Source organism: Xiphophorus maculatus, chromosome 21 (genome assembly GCF_002775205.1).
Source record: "Xiphophorus maculatus strain JP 163 A chromosome 21, X_maculatus-5.0-male, whole genome shotgun sequence".
In the NCBI taxonomy this organism is placed as follows: Eukaryota; Metazoa; Chordata; class Actinopteri; order Cyprinodontiformes; family Poeciliidae; genus Xiphophorus; species Xiphophorus maculatus.
Genome location: NC_036463.1, coordinates 243,703 through 261,506, shown reverse-complemented (window position 1 = coordinate 261,506; position 17,804 = coordinate 243,703).

Here is a 17,804-nt window from a genome sequence, read left to right as displayed (position 1 = left end):
GTTGGGCTGTTCTTTGTTGTTTTGGACTCTTAGTGTTCCCTGTGTTTCCGCCCACTCCATTGGGTAGTTTTTATGTTGTTTCTGGACTCTGGACCCCCGTCCAGCGCCCCTCCGCTCACCCTTGTTGTGTTTTTGTTTTTTGGGCGTCTGGTAGCCGCCCTTTGGGGGGGCGGGGGGGGGGTTACTGTCATTGTCGTTTTCTGTGTCCCCAGTCTCCGTGTTGTCCTGTCTTCCCCTTGATTGTTCCCAGGTGTGTCTCGTTCTGTGATTACCCGCTGTGTATTTAACTCCACCTGTGTTCCTTGTTCCTCGTCGGGTCCTTGTCAGTTCAGTGTCTTGACAATTCGTCGTCTAATGTGCGTACTGCCTGTTGTTTGGACTGAGTTTCTTCCATTAAAATTCATTATTCATCTTACCTGGGTCCGCTGCGTCTGCCTCACCACCCCTCACCGCACCGATTCATGACATCATTGTATTTATTAAGAGTTATTGCACTTGCATGCTGATATTAACCACATGTCTCTAACACACTTTACTTACTTGTGAAGACAGTTGCTTTGTAGGATTCATTTTAAAATTGTACTTGTGGTTTTTCATTCTTAGATGGTTTCACTTTATAGATCTCTGAGTTTTTTATACCCCATGTAGGATGCTAAGGTCCTTTATATTTTTCACTTGTTCCTAAAACTCAGAGGTGTCCATCCATCCACCCACCCACCCACTCCCCAGAACCAATGTGAGTGGCCATCCGCCATGACTGACTGGGGGTTTAAGCAGACAGAACAAACACATCAAACCACACAAACACGACACAAGAGTACACTCTGTTAAAGAAAATAACAGTTAATAGCAGTAGTTATTTTAGTGGCTTCATCTCAGAGACAAACACAACTAGGTCAAAGTTGTTGTGACCTAGGAAATTTTGAAAACCCTCCTTAAAACTTCATTTTCCTCTTAGCGTAAACATTTTGTGGTTTGTCTTTTACCTTTACTGCATTTACTGTCAGCCAGTTTTACCCTGTTGTTCAGCTGATTTCTTTATTTGTTCAGTCTCTATAACTGTCGTAAGTTCTGGTGGAGGGTGGTGAGGCAGACGCTGTAGACCCAGGTTGAAATGAAGTGATGTTTTTTAATAATGAAAATCCACAAATACACAGTCCAAAAACCTGGCAGCACAGTAGAGTGGAAGACTAGGGCTCAACACTGGTAGCAACAGGCTACACGAGGACGAGACGACGGACTGGGTACACAGACGACAGACTAGAAGCCAAATGAGACGAGGACCCGACAAAGACACAGGTGACACCAAATACACAGGAGGTAATCAGGGAACGAGACACATCTGGGAGTAATTGAAGGGAGACAGGACAATAGAAAGACTCAAGGACACCAAAAACTCAGAAATAAACACAGAAAAACACAGATCACGACAATAACACGCAGACATTCTATGCACTGAATGTTGGTTTGATTATTTATCTTTGCATGTAGCTTGTACAGCACCATGACAACCGGAGATTTCAAAATGTGTTTTATGAATAAAGTGGGTGAGGATACAATAACAGCTTGGCTCGTTATTGTGTGTTAGTCATCTAACTTTGAGTTGAGCTGAGGCTGAGGTAGAAGGTAACATCTGAGTTCCTCCTGTTTACATTGTTCCTTCCTTTTCCTTGCTAGGAAGCATTTGTATGTGTGTGTTTGTGTGTGTGTGTGTGTTGTGGGGGATGGAGGTATAAAGAGCATAGCATATTAATGTTGCCTCATGTGTGTATATGTTGGAGATCTAGTCATTTGTGATAACTATCAAATTAAGCTTTGAAAAACACATTTCCAGGAAATAACACCATTATTCATTGATTAAATATGTTGGTATCAACACCATGATTGTTATAGCTTCAAAAGATACATTTCTAATAATTGCTTTAAGTTGTGTGGAAAAGGAAATGTTCTTCTTGATTCTGGAGGCTGGGGAAATGCCTTTAAGAATCACTTCCTGTTTGCTGAACAGTTTGTTAGGATGTCTCTGCTCACAGCTATCCTCTGCAAGACTGCTTTTCCACCAGAGCATGGCAACCATACTCACAACCGTCCATCATCTGGATTCCTGTAACATATGCAAAGGACATGAATGAAGGACTTCCACACAGGGAGATGGGTACATCTTGCACAGACTAAATGTATAAACATTCACAGATCTTTGTACTTCTATATATTCAGTATATTACTAACTCTAACCTCACCCAAAACTTAATTCATCTAACCAGCAGACCTCAGTACAACTAGAAAAAAGTGAGGACCAGGAAAATGTCCTCACTTCCCAAAACATAACTCCCTTTGTTGGTTAAGTACATTTTCTCTATATGTAGAATGTACATGCACGCGCCCACACACATACACACCCCCACACATGCCTACACATGCCCTCACACACACACAAAGAGAAAGCCACAGAGAGGGAAGACTGCAGCAGCACCTTGGAATCTCAAATCACATCTGGAAACTAAATCATGTGCAATTCTAAAAAGTCTGTGGAGCTCTTCCACCTAACATCCTTTCTATGGAACATATGATCAAAATGCACAAAGAGGCTGTTGTGCTTTTGTTTTGGTTGGAACCTAGATCTTTACCAGCAGCTCTGACTCAGCAGTCCAGCAAATACTCTAAGGAAAATATAAAGCATAAGGATGTAGAAATTTTGAGATTGCTGCATTCAGTGTGAGAGAACCCCACAGACCGCCTGAACCAAAATATGTCTCTAATCTTAGGATACCACAGACACGAGACCCATGGAATGGAACATTGAGACCAACAGGCTATAATGCTAATCATAATATCAGCTGTTATCATATAGCACATGTTGAGAACAACCTGCTTAAAGCAAAAGGATAACTGTCCCATGAGTCTTTTCACTCCTACTCATATCCGAATTAGAGTTTTTCTGCTTCTTTTGGAACTGGATTCTTTCACGTTCAGTGAGCATAAAAATAAAAGTTTTCAACTGTGTTATGATCGTAGAACCTGGGATGGATCACACACACTCTGAAATCTGCCTTTATTGTATCAACCAGTTTTACTGTTAAAATCCTCAACATGAGATCAATTCAATCTCATATCTACCACTGATATGTATAAACTAGTATTTCCAATTAATTTCAAAAACATTTCTGAAAAAGGGAAATTAAATGTCATAACTCTTATCATCCAAGTACCTTCAGAGTTGTACTGGATGGTGGAGCTGTGGGCAGGAAGGATCTGTAGTAGTCAGTACTGCAACAAATCAGAAGAGGCCTCTGACTGAAGACAGTCACAGGCTGTCTGACTGTCTTCGGTCAGTCTCATGAGTGTCTGACTCAGAGTGATGAGAGTCATGTTAACAGATTCATTTCCAGGCAACAGAGACAATATTCCACAGTAACATATCTTTGATGAGACCATCAGTTGTTGCTATTCTACCTCCTTTGCTTTTGCCACTCCTCTTTAAAATTTCTTTCTGGTCAGAAAGTTGGACAGAGAGACAGAGTCGGTGATATAATCCTTACCCTTTTTGATTAATATAAGAGATGGTTTGAACTTCCTTCTTCTCTCTCTGCTCTTTGGTCTTTCTCTGAATCCATGAAGCCTCCTGTTCAAGTCCTTGGGGTCAATAACTTGGAGTCGTTTTGTGTTAATGAAAAGTCAGGTCCTTTTCTTTAACTTAAAACAACAAAGCATGGCAGCTGAAATAAAACAGTTGCTGCTTTTTATAGTTATCACTAAGCATAGCTCAATCTGGATTTGACTATCTTAAAAGCTCAAGCTGCCAGTTTTCACAGCTGCTGCCAGTTGTGAAAACAATACCTTGTTGCTATGGTTATCCATGAAAATGACTGTCCAAAAGTAAAAGAGTAAGCACAGTTATTATCTTAATTTTTTCCTTCCCCCTCTTTGATCATCTCGTTTCTGGTCATTATTAACACAACTCTCATTTCATTCCAGACAAAAGCGTTTTTGTGACCTTCCCCCCTCCAGAAAAACAAAAGATCTCTTCATCTTTTGTGTTTATTTGAAAATGAATCCAGTTCCTATATGTGGCCTCCTCTATATGATTCTGCATGTGGGTCAGAACATGTCAGGTTAATGTGTCATGTTTGACCTGATGGGGACAGTCTATAGAGAAGCTATGTTACTGGCTAACATGACCAGATTATGGTGGGACAAGTTTCAAAGTTTTCCCACTTAATGGCCCACAGACTTTAAACATAAAATCATTTGATGAAGCAGATTATTCCGAATGGATCAATTTTTATACCATGTGGTATTACAGTACAGCAGAAAACTCATCATCACTGAGGTTCAAAACTGAAGAATTTTTGAATTTTGACTTCCAGACCTGAGGAAATATCCTGTAGTCTTTTGGCGTGCCAGTTCATTGTGGTTTTTCCAGGACAGCAGATGGCCAATTATGACTCTGACACTTTTCTAAAACAGTATCAAGTTAATATCTTCACTATGAATGGAATTTATGACTTTCAGTAACGCAAAAACATATTTTTTTGTCAGTTTTTGTTTTTATGTTAAGCAAGTTCATCAGTCCGTTGAGCATCTTGAACATGCACATGTAGCTCTGACTAAAGTCTGACGTGTTAACAAAAGCAAAACTGTCATCAGCTTGTGAGTGAACTATCTGAGCAGCAGCCAAATGCGTATTGATTTGTTGAATTTGTATGGCATGAACAAAATAGCTGAACTCACATCCCTGGGAGCTGCACCACTGATGACAGCAGATCATAGGGCTTTGTTAACAATTGGGATCCAATTTGTCAGGAAAGTGGCATATTTAATCATATATATTTAATCACTTTTGGATCATTTTTGTTGCAAAGATGCTCACTTCTATTGAATTATATGGAGATGAAAAATCAACATAGAAGGTTCTTGCATATATGATGTTTACCTAAAGGTTTAGAAATGTTTGGAATCATAGTGGCAACCAGGGACAAGGGTGGTCCTTGTCTCTGGTTGGAAGCAAATTAATAGTTGCACTGCCTAGATGCAGAAGCTAAATCTTGAAGAGTCACTGCAGTCAAAGAACAAAGGACAGAAATTCTTAGGTCCTTTTAGGTATTGGCTTAATTATGTAACAATATATAGATTTGTCATAGCATTGAACCTATGAATGAACCTATGAATTCCTCTTATAGGGGATGAACCTCTCCATCCGTAGAAGGTGGAAACCCTGAATGTGTGGCAGTGTGTTAAACATTCATTCCCTTGTAGAGGGACGGAGGGCAAATGATTGGAATCTTGGCGCAAACTCATAACCTGCTTTCCTGTACAATTCTGATTGAACAAAATGTTTTTTGGAAGAAAGCACAGTCTGGATTCTCTTTGGTAGATTTTCTACTAGGCCAATCAGCAAACAGAAAGATAAGTTGTGAAAGATAATGTAGATTTTCTGCTGTTTTAGAATTGCCTGTATTAACATCTGCCTTCTTTGGATTGGCACTTCTCTCTTGGCAGTGGAGGGTGATTGTTCACAAGATAGACAATTTCCAGTAAGCTTCATATCATTGAACTGTCACATTACAGGCGTCAAGGCAAATGTTAGAGCAGTGGTGTTCAAACTAGGTTACATCTTTTAGCTTTGGTTTCATACAGTGAGATTATTTACACAGAAATATGGTCAGCAATGAGACACATAATGTGACATCCAGAACCACATACTGCTTGAAGCGGCTGGTTTAAATCACTAAGGACTAAAGTCAGGCAGTCTGGATTCTTCAGCTGCAGTCAGCTACTGCGCAGGATGTCTGGGAAGGAATGCCACATAGATAATAAAAGTAAAATACTCAAATGTTTATGAGCAATAATTGAGTGGGCCGAGGCCTGCTGGGAACTGAGTAGCAGCCACTCAGGGTTTTAACAAGGTTATCAGCCAGCTTTGATAAATGCACTGGCTTTACATTCCAAGTAAGGAAAACAGTGGGACAAAAATAGAACAGCCACACATGACTTAGCAGTGACAGGGTGAAGTTTTCAGGATCGAGAACTCAACGTTTGTTTATACTAAAAACATGAAGAGAGCATCAAGGAAAGCTGGGAACCCAGTTGGTCCATGTCGGCCTGGGTCTGTTCTGACTGCAAGCTTTTTCTCTTCAGCTAAACACAACTAAATGTTTGAAGCCTTAATTAAGTTAAGCCTGGATTAATCTCAAAGTGAAGCAACACAATGATGTATTCAGTGCCTGCTATTGCTATCTCTCAGTGCAACCCATGCTTTAGATCTTTGTGGATGATACAGACTTTCTGGAAGCAGGTTGCATCTTGTCTCTTACCAACATGGTGCCAAACAATAAATACGGTGCATGTTGTTCCTAATTTGCTTTTCCAAGTGAAAATAAATGTAACTCCTACAAAGACACATGGCGAGAGGACTTCTGTTCCCCCTCATCAAAGGCTCTACTGATCTGTCTCATTGTTAAAATACTTTGTTGATAAAATTATCATACAGTCGCAACAAACAGTTCAATGTCCAGGACACACCTTCTATGACTGCTTGCAGAAAATTTCACAAGAGTTCACATTCCTCCTGCTGCATTGTTTCATGCCTCTCATCCCACTGATCCTTATTTACCTCCTCCAGACTTTGCCTGCCTCAGTTAAATACACAGCTGCCCTCCAACATGTTTTAACAGCAGAAAGAAGCCAGAGTACAAGGAGAGAAGCTGAGCATGCACAGGATGAAACATGCAAACTCCTGCAGAAACACAACAGGGGTTCCAACCCGGTCCCTGGTCCAGGTCGGACCAGGGGGGCTTACCCTAACCCTAACCACTGCTAACCACTGCTAACCACTGCTCCATTGTGCAGCCCCCTAGTTGGAGCATTAAATGGAAAATAGTTCATTATGTATATCTGGGTCAAATGGCAGGAATTTTAAGGGGTGTAGGTGTGGGATTACTTTTGAAAGATAACGTAAAATAATAGTTAGTCACTAACAAGGTTCCAGAGAATATTTTCCTGAAAAATGCTGCATCTGTCACCTCTTGTGCCAGATACAACTTATCTGCTGAAGTTAGTCTTAGAAGCCAGACCTTTTTTTGTCTTCCACTTTTAAAAAATATTTATACCACACAAAGATGTACATTATTCTTTCTTCCTCTTTTACCAAGCTTTATAATATTAACAGTAAAAACAAGCCCAAGAGATCTTCTTTGTTCACACTATAATTCCCTGTAATGTGTATCAGGAAGTAGGGTGTATGGAGGCTAAGCCAGTAAACTGTTATCCTGACATTCCTGTGATTGAAGCTGGAGATAAAGTACAGACTGCCATGTTCCAACAAGAAAAGGTCCCACCTCTGCCAACACAGCCAACATCCATTGTGTAAATTCCTGGGCAAGCTCAGACATCAAGAACCCACCTAAAGAGAGGATTACACATTCACTATTATGAGAGAGATTTCTAAAGTTATAATCCATAAGTAAATCAGAAATAAATCAGACTACCAACTTAAAGCTCTTGACTTTTAGTTGGTAGTGACAGACCCAAACCATAGACCAATGCAAGACAATTATATTTTTACTGACAAAGACATTATATTTTAGCTTATTTTTCTCAATATATGCATGAGTTCCTGTAGCTGCTGCCATTAGTTTTCTGTTCTGTCATTTCCACCATAAAAAGTGGACATTTGAGTTTGGATCTGAAAACAGCAGCTCATTCTGGTTCTGCCTGAATTTATAAAGGTGAAGTCTTAACCTTCCATGTTTGCATGTTCTCTCTCTATGTGTGTGTGTGTGTGGGCGTGTGTGTGTGTGTGTGTGGGGGTGTGTGTGTGTGTGTGTGTGGGTGTGTGCGTGTGTGTGTGTGTGTTCTCTCTGGAGGCTTTGGCTTCCTTCCACAGCCCAAAAACATGACTGTCAAGTTGGTCTCGGTAAATTCTCATGCATGGATGATTGTTTGTCCTGTTTGCCTTACAATGGACAGGCGACCTGTCCAGGGTGACCCCACCTCTTGCTCAATGACCACTGCAGACAGGCACCAGCACTCCTCACCACTTCAGTAGGAATCAGCGTGTTTGATAATGGATGGATGGGAATAACCATCCATCCATCCATCCATCCATCTTCTTCCGCTTATCCGAGGTCGGGTCGCGGGGGTAGCAGCTTCAGAAGGGAGGCCCAGACTTCCCTCTCCCTGGCCACTTCTTCCAGCTCTTCCGGGGGAATCCCGAGACGTTCCCAGGCCAGCCGAGAGACATAGTCTCTCCAGCGTGTCCTGGGTCTTCCCCGGGGCCTCCTCCCGGTGGGACGTGCCCGGAACACCTCACCAGGGAGGCGTCCATGAGGCATCCTGACCAAATGCCCGAGCCACTTCAACTGGCTCCTCTCGATGTGAAGGAGCAGCGGCTCTACTCTGAGTCCCTCCCGGATGACTGAGCTTCTCACCCTATCTCTAAGGGAGAGCCCAGCCACCCTACGGAGAAAACCCATTTCGGCCGCTTGTATCCGCGATCTCGTTCTTTCGGTCATGACCCAAAGCTCATGACCATAGATGAGGGTAAGAATGTAGATGGACCGGTAAATCGAGAGCTTTGCTTTTTGGCTCAGCTCTCTCTTCACCACGACGGACCGGTACAGCGCCCGCTTGACGGCAGACGCTGCGCCAATCCGCCTGTCGATCTCCTGCTCCCTTCTTCCCCCATTCGTGAACAAGATCCCGAGATACTTGAACTCCTCCACTTGGGGCAGGACACCCCCCCTGACCTGGAGAAGGCACTCTACCCTTTTCCGGCTCAAGACCATGGCCTCGGATTTGGAGGCACTGATCCTCATCCCGGCCGCTTCACACTCGGCTGCGAACCGCTCCAGCGAGAGCTGCAGATCACGACCCGATGAAGCCAAAAGGACCACATCGTCTGCAAAAAGCAGAGATGAGATCCTAAGGCCACCAAATTGGATCCCCTCAACACCTTGGCTGCGCCTAGAAATTCTGTCCATGAAAATGATGAACAGAATCGGTGACAAAGGGCAGCCCTGGCGGATGGTTATTCCCAAATATTCCAAACTGTCAGAACAATTCAGACATTTATAACAGTTGGAAATTAGTAGTGACCTAAAAACCTGTGAAATATTGTTAGCCACATCTTCATGACTCAGGCTGGTAGTAAGGGCTCTGGCCATACATGCTGTAGACATCACATGGATCATAAAGGATGTGTACCAGACTAGAGAGATAATATCTCTTCTGGCTGCAGAAGTAGTAACGCACTTTGACTTCACCATTAGAGCAGATCACATCACAGTAGCTGGATAAGGAAATAGTCTCCAAGGGGACTATTGAGATGAATCACATGGGAAGCAACTGGGTTTGATGGAAGCATGTCAAGCACAAACCAGTCCAGAACAAGAAGCAGCAGATGGAGGTGAAAAGTGCAGAAATGTGTACTAGGTGTGTCTTGTTTGCTTTAGTGAAATCATAACTGGATCAAATGCAACCATAACGGATGAGTTCTGGCTGCAGTGCTGCAGAACAAAGACAAGAATTCATACATTAAAACATACTAGAGTTTTTATGATAAACATGAATATATATATACTTTTGTTTTTTCTATTTTCACTTAAATTTTTTGCAGGACTCCCTAGTAGTTAGATATAGCATGTAACCTAGTTGTCAAACCAACAATATTTAAGTTATTTTTCTTCTTATTTTATCTTATTTGCTTATTTAACAAAAAACATTGATTTACATGCAAGGTGGATGTAATGCATGCAGGTTTCTAGCCAAAGCTAAGTTACAGCACCAGTTCTAGGCTTGGCTTTGGAAAAGTTCTGACCTAGAAAGTTTTCTTATCAGGAGCTGAATGCCGGCCAAACTGAAATGTGTTGGCAGCAGACTCCCTCAGGTTTTTTGTGTTTATGCAGCACGGCTCATATAATTTTCCATGCCTCTGCAAAAGTGATCCATCATTCTAAGATGAAAAATGTTTCATTTAAAGTGAAATGGGAACAAAACAAATCTAGAGCCAGTAATTTTATTTCTGCATAGAGTGTCCAGGATGTGCTGCAGATTAATGGCACTCAGTGTTATCTCAAACTTTGGTTCCTGTTTTATGTTGGAAATGTTTCGAGCACGATGAAAGACATTCCATCTTGCTTCCAGTTTCTGCTTTGTTTAGTCCAAGGATTTACTTACTGGACTCTCCTCTGTGTAAAGAATGTGTTTTTATTTCCTCGTGAACTTTATTTTTTCCCCTCTTTTTTGCATAATTTATTCCAACTTTTGCAGGGAAAATAAGACATCAGCCACACACCTTCTTTCAAAGCTTTATTGGCTCTAGTGGCCTTTATCTGAATTGACAGGAAAGTGGAAGAGACATGCAGCAAAGGTTATCAGACCAGGATTCGAACCCGTGATGTTTGTGTGAAGGACCAAGTCTCTGCGCCACCACAGCACCCCACACATTTTCCCAGTGGAAAACTTTTGATTATATAGGAGTTCTTCTATTACAATTAAAGTTGCCAGAAAATATTAACTGTGAAGATTTTAAACTTCTAAAATATTATGGTGAGAAAAAAACTCTACTAGTTGGAAATCTAGTATAAACAACTGGGTTTTGCCAAAAACCGACCCAAGACGTATTCTGGGATAAAATTCTTCTCTACTGAAGTATAAACTTAAAAATGATTCCCTTGTAATTTGATTGGACCTAGCAGATGTAATTGAAAGGAAATGGGGTGACATAAAGTTAGCCTCATTGTTGAAAAGATTCATGAAGTTTAAGGACAGTGCATCTGCTTCTGACATGTACTGCTGAACGCTGGGCTAAAGAGAAAAGGAGACTGAGCGTTGGCTGTGGTGACCTGCAGACTCTGGAACTCTCTCTCTCTGAGCCGGAGAATTGTGGATGAATCTCTATTTGACAAAAAAAGTCTTTAAACAGGTTCTTGTTGTGGTCTGAATTTGTTATTCTATTATTATTATGGAGGGTCTTTTTCTTCCTTTTCTTGTAGTATTATTGGCCTCACATCACGACAACTACGTATCTTACATATGTGCAACTGATTATATTATAATGTTACCTTTTTATGTTCACCTCTGCTTTACGATAAGTATTTATATTACTATATTGTGAAGCACTTTGTTTTACCTGTTAAAAAAGTAAAATGCACCCTACTTACTATCACAATATTTCTATAAGAAAAGTAGCTGCTAAAAGGCATTTTAAATTGTTTAGTGAACTACTTCTTTGTTGCCTCAGTCACAGTTGGTACATTAAGGACACAGTTTAAACTTGCAGAATGTTGTTTGTTGTTTCTGTCTCTGCTCGGACCCTGGAGAGGACAGTTCAGCTGTGAGGGTCACAGATTGGCTGTGTATATATTTTTCAGTAAGAATACTTTCTCACAACAATCCAATGTGGGTGAAAGGTAAAGGTAATTTCATTGATATAGCACATTTTCAGCAACAAAGCAATACAAAGTGCTTTACAGGAATTAAAAGGAAATACAAACAAAATAAAAACCAAAGAAAAAAGCAAAAGAAGAAAAAGAATCTAATATTGATCTAAAGAATGTAAACTAGATATTTCTGCTCAGAGTTGCTAAGTATCCTCTGGTCTAATTCCATTTCTGGGTTGGAAGAATAGGAGTCTAAAAAGTAGTGTTGATCCAAAGTATATAAACTAGATAAACTAGATGCTCCTATTCAGGGTTGGTAGATCAGTATAACTAAGTTTCCTCTGGTCTAATTCTTTTTCTGGGTTGGAAGAACAGGAGTCTAAAATGTAGTTGCTAAGGTAGTTTTTCTGGATTCTAAGTTTGTGGGGTTTTTCTGGGTTGCAGTAGTAGGAGTCTCTGCATAATAATCTAAAAACTAATCTAGGAAGTTTAATATTGGTCTAAGTAATGAGTACTCTACAGTTTCTAAATAAAATAAGCTAACAAAAACAGAGAAGCAGGGTAAAAATGAAACAACTTATTTGAATTGATTTATAGCTGCCATGAAGCCAATTCAAAACATTATCCTGACCAGGAGGTCCGGAACAGTGAGCAGATTTAAAGTTTCCATTTTTGGCATCAAATAAATGTACATGACAGAGTATGAAGCATCTTTTCTCTGATCTAGGACAGAAAACTAGATCAGGACCCTGTTGTGGAAAATGAGTCATTTTATTTTCAGTCAGCAAAAACATACATGTGACATTTTGGTGGATATTTTCAGATTAGAATGTTTAGTCTATATAGAAGTGCGTATAGAGAACGCACTTCTATACAGATTGTCACTTTGAACACTGTGAGTACTTGCTTTTTTGGCAAATTCCAAGAACTTCTTCTTAAAACTTTCACTAAACTGAACAATACAGAAGTTGTGTAAGTGTCTCTCAGCCACCCTCAGTCTGATGGGAAACAGGCTCTCCAAGGTGATGAGGCCTTGGACAGCCTGCTCCTTGTTTGGTCTTTCAAATGTTCTTGTATTTGTTGATCCCCCTGTTCTTGCTATCAGCAACTACAGCAAATGTATATTCTGTGTAGAGACAGAAAGGTAAAAATGAAAGAAGATTTTACTAAAGTGGCTGGCCAGGAGAAGTTATTTGTCCTGTTTAAAAACGAGACCAACACATTTTAAACGTTTTATGGAATAAAACACATTTTTCCTTAAAATGACCTTCTCAGTATTACTGTCCACTGAATTGCCGCTTGCATTGTGCTGTTGACTTTACAGCAATCCATCACACCAAGCATGCATATAGAGACAGTGGAGAGGAAAATCTCCTCTTTAACAGGAACAAAGCTCCAGCAGAACCAGAACCCTGGTTCAATGGGAACAACCCAAGGCCACCAGGAGGGTTGAGAGCACAAAAACAAACATGTAAAACGAAGAAACATAAACTAGTAGAATTTTCTATGTTAAAGAAAAGTAAAGAGTTTCGCAAGGTAATTTAGAAGAGAAACATAGTTAAGCAGATAAGCTAGAATCCAGTTTTCTACCATATAGGATGGAAGAGAGCACACACAGTTAGTCAACAATAAAAGCTCAGCTCTGTCTTTGAAAGAGACAGTATTAAACACTGACACTGATAACAGCCAATAATAAAAGGTAGTTTGTCCTCCAGTAGCCTAGGCCCATAGCAGCAGCATGATTGCAGAAATAAATCAAGTAGCTAAATACCAAAGCCAGCGCAACTACTAGCTTTATCGAAAAAAGTTTTAAACCTAGACTTGAAAGTATGAAGGATGTTAGCGTCACAGAGTAAAACTGGGAGCTGATTCCACAGGAGAGGAGCCTGATAACTGAAGGATCTGCCTCACCATTCTACTTTTAGAAATTGTAGGAACCAGCAGTAAACCTGCAGTCTGAGAGCAAAATGCTCTGTTAGGAACATATGGAAGCATCAGACCTGAGGGACAATGGAGTTTGATTATTGAGGGCTTTATATGTGAGAAGGAGAATCTTAAATTCAATTTTGGATTTAACAGGAAGTCAATAAGAGAAATATTTCTTTTTTTTACATTTTTGTCAGATCTCTTGCTGCAGCATTTTGGATCAGCTGAAGGCTTTTAATTGTATCTGTGACCTTCTGTCTTCACAGAGTTAACTGCCATTTCTTTTCCTCTGAAATATTGTCGGTCAGTGAGTGCAGCAGACTTGACTTAACATAAAACCAAGAAAATTATGGACAATGCTGACCGTCCTCTTCATGAGACTGTCTGTCAGAGGCTTCTTGAAATTCACTGTGACACACTATCTACTGTCTCTTTGAAGAATTTGAACTAATATGAGTTACAACAACATTTAATTTTCCTTTGGGACCATTAAAGTATATTAGAATGTTTATTTAAATTTGAACATTCAAATAAAAACCAAAAAACTAAAAAAAAGTAGATATAAACAACTACTATATAACTACTGTAGAAGTGTATCCCAACTGAGGCATAATATGTACAAACTTTAATAAATAGTATCTATTAATGAGAACAATAATTATGAAACATGTTGTCTGTTCAGCTGGTGTTATTCTCAGAGGAATCATTGATTTATTTGGGTGAAAATGAAAAGGAGTCCCACAGAGCAGTCAGTGAGTCCAGCTGCATTCTTTAGAAACATGACAGGAGAAACCAGGCAACAGAGAAACCAAAGCGCTGGCTGGTCCTGCTGGCTGTAGCAAGCAGCTTTTATTATTGCTTTTTTCCAAACTCTGAGTTAGATGGAGAAAAGAGTCCAACTAAATCTTACATGATACTGATAACATGCGTGACTCACTTCCTCTCTCATATGTCCTATGATCCACAGTGATGGACTCAGATTGTTATGGTCTTGGAAAAAGCTGATCTTGACTTTTTGCTGAGTCACAAGTATCATGAAACATTTTCTGAATGAACTGGGCTGTGTGAGACAGACTGTGAATGCTAAGAGGAGAGGAACGCTCCGCTCTCTTCTAGCATGGCAAAATTCAACAAGTTTTTGTTTGATCCTGCTCTGTGTTGCTGAGCCTTTCGTACAATCAGCTGTTTTTTCTTAAGAAACAGAGCTGCATATTTCAACCTGGATACCTTCTGCATTAGTGAGCAAACTTCTACCTTTCTTTGATCTCACAGGAGCCACTGATTTATTTTATTTTTGGGTTTCGAGTATGATTGAATTAAATTTAGAGGTGCACCTTTTGTTTTGATCTTTGGTTACTACAACACCCAGCTAATAAACTTCTTCTTTTATAGGAAGCTATAGTAGAAATCTTAGAATTCTAAGAAATCTAAGATGTAGTTTTTATCAACTTAAGTCAGAGTAATCTAAAATATCCATAACTAGCCTAAGATTGTTTATGTGTCTATTGGACTTGAGTCCAGATTGTGTACCTTCAATAAAAGAGTCTAGTACCCTTTTCAATCTTCTAGAGAAGGTTGAGGCAAATATTTTTTGTAATTGGTATTAAGTAGGGATATTGGACATCAATTAACAATTAGGAAAATGTCTTTGCTAAGTTTAGGAAATAAAGTTATTAAAGCCTTGAGTCATAGTGGTAGGAAGCTGTTCTATACACTTTAAAAAGACCAAGAATAGAAAGGAGGCTAGTTCTTCTGGCCATCAGTGACAGATGATTTGTTAGTTTTAAGTAGATCAGTTGCCTCCTTCATCACCTCCAGAGTAGGACTATTGCATAGATTCAACTCATCCTCAGAAACCTTTTGAATTGTTAGAGTTCAGAAAAGCATCGTTTTTTTATAGCTCAGCATAAAACTGACGACTGTAACCAGAAATTAATAGAAATTATGTGTTTTGTTCAAAGCACAACTCAAAACTCATTTGTTCAACTTAGCCTTCTCACTATATTTTTTTACCTATTTGTGTTCTTGTAACAATATGTTATTGTTTAATATTGTGTTATATTTTGTATTTTCTTAATGTTGTTTAATGTTTCAATGTTGTAAAGTTTCTTTGGGTGTTTTGATAGGCGCCATCAAATAAAATGCATTATTATTATTATTATTATGTTTTCCAGGCACATATTGTCATTTTATTGCATAATTTATAACAAATGAAGCTTCTACACACACATATATATATATATATATCTACTGTATATATATATAGATATATCTATATATATTGTATATATAATCTTCTCTAAAATAAGATATTGATAAGTTGTCTGGCTTTTAGTGAATCTAAATAATTGAGGTAATTCAAACTAACCTGTAGAAGATTTAACTTGAGACAGTAAGAAAAAATGTCTGTCTTTTAATTAGATGTATAAATATCTGGTTTCAACCTTAGTTGTGTGAACACAGGTCGTTTACCCAGCCGGTCCACTGGTACATGTTTCACTTGGGCTTTTTTAATATACACTGCTCAAAAAAATAAAGGGAACACTTAAACAACACAATATAACTCCAAGTAAATCAAACTTCTGTGAAATCAAACTGTCCACATAGGAAGCAACACTGATTGACAATCAATTTCACCTTCTGTTGTGCAAATGGAATAGACAACAGGTGGAAATTATTGGCAATTAGCAAGACACACTCAATAAAGGAGTGGTTCTGCAGTTGGGACCACAGACCACTTCTCAGTACCTATGCTGTCTGGCTGATGTTTTGGTCAGTTTTGAATGTTGGTGGTGCTTTCACACTCGTGGTAGCATGAGACGGACTCCACAACCCACACAAGTGGCTCAGGTAGTGCAGCTCATCCAGGATGGCACATCAATGCGAGCTGTGGCAAGAAGGTTTGCTGTGTCTGTCAGCGTAGTGTCCAGAGGCTGGAGGCGCTACCAGGAGATAGGCCAGTACACCAGGAGACGTGGAGGAGGCCGTAGGAGGGCAACAACCCAGCAGCAGGACCGCTACCTCCGCCTTTGTGCAAGAAGGAACAGGAGGAGCACTGCCAGAGCCCTGCAAAATGACCTCCAGCAGGCCACAAATGTGCATGTGTCTGCACAAACGGTTAGAAACCGACTCCATGAGGATGGTATGAGGGCCCGACGTCCACAGATGGGGGTTGTGCTCACAGCCCAACACCGTGCAGGACGCTTGGCATTTGCCAGAGAACACCAGGATTGGCAAATTCGCCACTGGCGCCTTGTGCTCTTCACAGATGAAAGCAGGTTCACACTGAGCACATGTGACAGACGTGACAGAGTCTGGAGACGCCGTGGAGAGCGGTCTGCTGCCTGCAACATCCTTCAGCATGACCGGTTTGGCAGTGGGTCAGTAATGGTGTGGGGTGGCATTTCTTTGGAGGGCCGCACAGCCCTCCATGTGCTCACCAGAGGTAGCCTGACTGCCATTAGGTACCGAGATGAGATCCTCAGACCCCTTGTGAGACCATATGCTGGTGCGGTTGGCCCTGGGTCCCTCCTAATGCAGGACAATGCTAGACCTCATGTGGCTGGAGTGTGTCAGCGGTTCCTGCAAGATGAAGGCATTGAAGCTATGGACTGGCCAGCCCGTTCCCCAGACCTGAATCCGATTGAGCACATCTGGGACATCATGTCTCGCTCCATCCACCAACGTCACGTTGCACCACAGACTGTCCAGGAGTTGGCGGATGCTTTAGTCCAGGTCTGGGAGGAGATCCCTCAGGAGACCATCCGCCACCTCATCAGGAGCATGCCCAGGCGTTGTAGGGAGGTCATACAGGCACATGGAGGCCACACACAATACTGAGCCTCATTTTGACTTGTTTAAAGGACATTACATTAAAGTTGGATCAGCGTGTAGTGTTATTTCACTTTAATTTTGTGTGTGGCTCCAAATCCAGGCCTCCATTGGTTAATAAATTTGATTTCCATTGATGATTTTTGTGTGACTTTGTTGTCAGCACATTCAACTTTGTACAGAACAAAGTATTCAATGAGAATATTTCTTTCATTCAGATCTAGGATGTGTTATTTGAGTGTTCCCTTTATTTTTTTGAGCAGTGTATATCAAGCATTGCATGTATCTTTTACTGTCCAACTGATGTTCGTCTGTACAATATATCATGTTATGGAAGAATGTGATTAAAATGTTTCACACAATTAGGTCTATTCAAGGAGCTCTTCTAGTCTGTACTTCTTGTCTTTTCCTCGTAGCACTACTGAGCGTAAATACGGGTGATGGTCGCGACATGGTGGGAGTCCGCCCTGCAATCAATGGATCCGGTTCGCCCCTCCCTTCTTTTCTGTCCCAAGAAGGGAACACAAACGAAACCTTGTCTGCTGGTGTTGGTCAGACTGCCCCAGTCCATGGCAGCTGTAGCTTGCCATCATCAGTGTGTGAATGTTCCCTTTGAGATTTCAATTTGATATATGAAGGGCTTTATATATAAAACTGATTATTATT